The sequence below is a fragment of the Miscanthus floridulus genome, chromosome 6 (genome assembly GCF_019320115.1).
Source record: "Miscanthus floridulus cultivar M001 chromosome 6, ASM1932011v1, whole genome shotgun sequence".
Taxonomy (NCBI): Eukaryota; Viridiplantae; Streptophyta; class Magnoliopsida; order Poales; family Poaceae; genus Miscanthus; species Miscanthus floridulus.
Window position 1 is genome coordinate 89,272,615 of NC_089585.1, and position 5,080 is coordinate 89,277,694.

General features: G+C 46.4%; 1 non-coding gene across 1 annotated transcript; it reads right to left on the reverse strand.

The window, feature by feature from the left end:
* Positions 1-2,275: 2,275 nt before the first annotated feature.
* On the reverse strand, positions 2,276-2,411 carry LOC136462112 (small nucleolar RNA Z247). Its single transcript, XR_010760631.1, has one exon. It is a non-coding gene; the product is annotated as a small nucleolar RNA Z247 (small nucleolar RNA).
* Between the last annotated feature and the right edge of the window lie 2,669 nt (positions 2,412-5,080).

Below are 5,080 nucleotides of genomic sequence, written 5' to 3' on the forward strand. Positions count from 1 at the left end.
CAAATTCAACATCCATAGCACGCTTCCAATTATTATCGACTAAGGCATGTTGCAAATCAATAGGACCTTCGGTGGTGGCTGCTAACTGACCATATCGAATAGTTCTATCAGTGTAAATTTTTGGTTTGCGTATACCTTGTTGTAGACGTGTGGTGGGTCGCTGGAGAGCCGGTGCTGCAGGCGATGTAGAAGATCCGGTGGGTTGATCTGTGGCTGGCGTAGAAGATCCGGCAAGCGGCAGACCCAAGGGAGATTCTCCACCACCGATCGAAATATCCTGCCCCCCTCCCGTCCGTGGAGCCAGGCGAGGTGAGTTGGAGACAGGTGGCGCACGCCGAGAGGATGCCGGTGGAGCTGACGCATTCGTCACGAGTGCAGGAGCTGACGCCGCCGGATCCAAGACCGATCCTATCAACTCTGTAGTGGAAGGTGCAGGTGAATCAGCTTGGGGATCGCCGCATGTTCCTGTCAAAACGGGAAATTGCTCAGGGAGCATGAAATGACGCCTGTTTCCAGCCAGATTTAGTTCGTTTGACGTCGAATTTTTTTCATGTGCTGCACGCTTAGACATAGGGTTAGTATGCAGGGAATCATTATCAAAATGATCTGAAGAATTGTTGTCCCCAAAATCATGTGAAGGATTTGTCAAAGTTGGAGGAAGAAGGAGAATTTCAGATCGTAATCGAGCACTGGTGTTTGAGTGGAGTTTGGCGAAGGGGAAGATGTGTTCATCGAAGACCACATCTCGAGAAATATAGACACGCCCTTCATTGACATCCAGACACTTGAACCCCTTGTGTATATTACTGTATCCTAGGAAGACACAGCGTTTGGAGCGGAATTGCAACTTGCGAGCGTTATAAGGCCGTAGATTCAGCCAGCATGTGCAGCCAAAAGTACGAAGAGAGAAGTAGTCTGGTGTTTGATGAAACAAACATTCAAGAGGAGTTTGGTTATTGATAATTTTACTAGGGATACGATTAATAAGATAGGTGGCAGTGATGTAAGCTTCATCCTAAAATTTTAAGGGCATAGAAGCATGGGCTAAAAGTGAGATACCTACTTCAACAATATGGCGATGTTTGCGTTCAGTAGAGCCATTTTGTTGATGTGCATAAGGGCATGAGACATGATGCGAGATGCCAATGCGTTGAAAGAAGGCATTCAGCTTTTGATATTCCCCTCCCTAGTCAGTTTGCATAGCAAGAATTTTTTTATCAAATTGGCGTTCAATCATAGCTTGGAATTCATGAAATTTTTGAAAAACTTCAGATTTATGACGAAGCAAATAAATCCATGTAAATTTGCTGAAATAATCAATGAAGCTAACGTAATAACTATTTTTGCCAACAGAAGTGGGCGCAGGACCCCATACATCAGAAAACACAAGTTCTAAGGGACCCAATGAGATACTCGTGGATCTAGGATAGGGTAGCTGATGACTTTTGCCCTTTTGGCAAGCATCGCAAACAGTTCTTTATTCAAATCGGCAATAAAGGGAATACTATTTTTGCTAAGGACTTGCTGAACGACTACAAAAGAAGGGTGTCCGAGACGACTATGCCACCTGGACAAAGGAAACTTGACAGCACCAAACGCCCCTTTATTCGATGACGGGGAATGCGATGACGGCCTAAACTTCAATGGGTAAAGGCCGCCTTCACATTCCCCTCTAAGGATGGTTTTCTTCGTCGCCTTCACATTCCTTAATAAAAAAATACTTTTGATGATATTCAATAAAAGCATGGTTATTGGATGTAAGACGATGAACAGATGCAAGGCTTTTGTTAGCTTTAGGAACATAAAGAGCATTGTTTAGGATGAGATTTTGATTTGGGGGTACGAACAAAACTTCGACCAATTTGATTGATTCTCATACCTGCGACATTAGCAGCATGAACCTTATCGTTTCCATGGTACTTGTCCCTCACGGTGAGCTTCTCCAGCTCTCCCGTGATGTGGTCGGTAGCACCAGTGTCGATGTACTAGTTGGTGTCGATCCCATATGACGTAGAGGAGGCAGATCAGGATTGCTCTGGTGGTCCGGTGAAGGAAGCGTCAAAATGCTTGAAGCAGCGGAGTCCGGTGTGGCCCTCCTTGCCGCAGAGCTGGCAGATGGGTTTATCGCCGTTGTAGTTCTGCTGGGGGCGCTCGCTGTTGTTGTTGTTGCCACGGTTGTGGCCACCACCACCGCGGTTGAAACCGCCACGGCCTCCACATGTAGCCGTGTTAGCAGATGAACCGGACCCACCATGCAGGAGATCCATCCGTTGTTACTAGCTCACTAGCTAGGTGTAGAGCTCGCCCAAAGATAGTGGCTCCGTGCGCGCCGCGACAACTGAGACAATCGAATTAAAATCCATGTCAAGTCCGGCTAGTACATAGGAGATGATCTCTTCATCTTCAAGACGTTTGCCGGCGGCCGCCATGTCATCAGCAAGAGATTTCATCTTGTTGAAGTAGTCGACGATTGTTGACGAGCCCTTCTACGTTGTGGCCAATGCCATGCGCGTGTTGATGATACGGCCCCGAGACTGGGAATCCGTCATCTCTGAGATCACTTTCTAGATCTCGACCGATGTGGCGCAATTGGAGACTTACACCTAGATCTCCTTGGAGATATTGGAGAGCAGATAGTTAACGATCTGCTGGTCCTTTGCAACCCAAGTTTCATACTTAGGGTTGGGGATGAGCTCAGTCGGCTTGTTGGCCACCTTGGGGATCTGCTTCGCCGGCACCACAATGTCAGGCTTGAGATAGTGCGCTATCTACGCACCGCGAAGAGCAGACAACACATGGGCGCTCCATAGGGGAAAATTCCCTTTGCCCAGCTTCTCGGTGATGGGACAACCGATCAGAGAGAACGATTGTTGAAGCGTGGAAGAGAAAGCCATCGAGAATATTGTGGACTAACCTAGCTCTGATTACCATGTGAAAATGGTTGGAACGTGATGCCCTCTCAGGCTCACGGCTTCGTGTTAATATAGCCAGGAAGAGCCCCTGGTGTGGCGGTACAACTTGTACAACAAGAAGAAGCTAACTACTTTGATAACTCTAGATTACATCAATCAGGAGATACCTATCCTATCTAACCAAAGCCGTGATACTTGCCTTCACCCGCAATCCAAGCCTGATTGCACAATCAATCTTCAGGAGATATCAATCAACCAGATATATCAATCAACTAGATATTGCGGTCATGTGATCCTATTGGATATTCTTAACAGCCGTGAACCCACGCGGAGCTAGGAGACGAGCGCATCTGTGATGAACCTGAGGTGAAGCCAAGAAAGGCGAGTGCGGGCCCACGCTGGGAGAGTAGGAAGAAGGAAAGGGCAGGAGGGACATTTCACAGGCACATGCTGACTTGGATCCATGCTAGCGTGAGGGTTGGCGTGCCACGTGAGCAAATATGGTATTTTTGTAGCGTTTTTCTCTCTTTACTGTTAAAAATGTAGTGGCAACCGTAAAAGTGCTATTTTAAGAGTTGCCATTGGTTATAATGGTAAAAAGTTAAATATCCTGACCCCCATCCCTCAAAATCCAGCGGACAGAGTCACGGAAAGTGGGATGGCCGTCGCGAGCGCACGCGCTTGAGGAGGAAGAAGAGGCGCGCGTGGGGAGGAAGAAGAGGTGACGCGTGTGGGCAACCGGGGAGCTGCCCCGCCGGCGCGTGGGCGAGCTCACTGGCCTGAGATCGCGAGCTAGCAGTGCGAGCGGCTGGGCGGGTGGCGGCGGCGTGCGGGCGAGCAGCTCGATGGCTACGGGCAGCGGTGCGAGCAGCTCGACGACCACGGGCGCGCGGGCGAGCGGCTCGATGGTCGCGGGGCCGCGAGCGTTGGTTCATGTCTTTTTTTTTTGAAAAGTGGTTTTTGTCGGTCTGTCGGAAGAACGAAGACGAAACGATAAGGAAGAAGAAAAAGAAAAAAAACTGATGAATGGTGTGCCCTACATGTCATGGCTCATCCCACTTTTAATGTCCCAGAAATGAACAGAAAATAGAGCCATCTCATCCCTTCCCACCCAAATAACAAATGGGATCGTTCCTCCCTCGTCCCGCCCCTAAAAACTAAGACGGAACCATGCCATCCCACCATGTCTCTCAACCAAACGCTACCTAAGGAACCATGTCTCATCTCACCCGGTGCTGGACGGCGCTGTAGGGACTAGCAGGGGAGTAGCTGGAGGAGCAGTAGGCAGATTGGGACAAGTGGATAGCCCTGCCAACGGCCTCAAATCTAGCCTGAACCCACACCAAATCGTTTTCAGTGAGAATACGAATCCAATTCAACCTTGATCTGCTCCAATATCCCTAGGAAAATTCCAATCATATCTCTTTGCTCAAATAGATTATTCTATAAAAGATCCATATTCTACGAGGCTAAGTTATGTTATTGAAATGTGTTTCTTCAGTAGTTTTGGTTTGACTATTTCGTTCACATTTTAAACTCCATTTCTTTGCTAATAAAAGAGAGAACAATATCTGTTTTTAAAACATTTCTAGTGGCCTTTGCTCTATATTCTAAAGGATCCATGTTCCACGAGCCTAAGTTATGTTATTGCAATATGTTTCTTTAGTAGTTTTGGTTTGACTATTTCGTTCTCGTTTTAAACTCCACTTCTATTCTTTTTGCTAATAAAAGAGAGAACAATATCTATTTTAAAAACATTTCTAGTGGATTTCTTGGTTCGGGCTGACAAAGTAACGACACTTGATTATTATCAACCCAATAAGTTCTACCAAACCTACATATTCAAACTAAGTGCTATCACTTCCTTGTTTCGAGAAGCTGGTCTAATATACCATGAGATATCGACTAGAAATGGTGCTAAGCTAGCTTACCTACCCACAATGAAAAAACATCGATCCTTTCATATGCTAACTTTGCTACAACACTTCCTAATAATATAGATGTAATAATCTATTAAATAACATTTTGGATAGATAGTCCATTCCATTCTTCTAACATTGAATTATTGATTATGTTTGTTTGCCCACCCATTAAAAACGAACCAGATCAACCCACGCACAATTCCAATCCAAAAATCAATCCACCCCATTATCCCCAAACCAACTAGA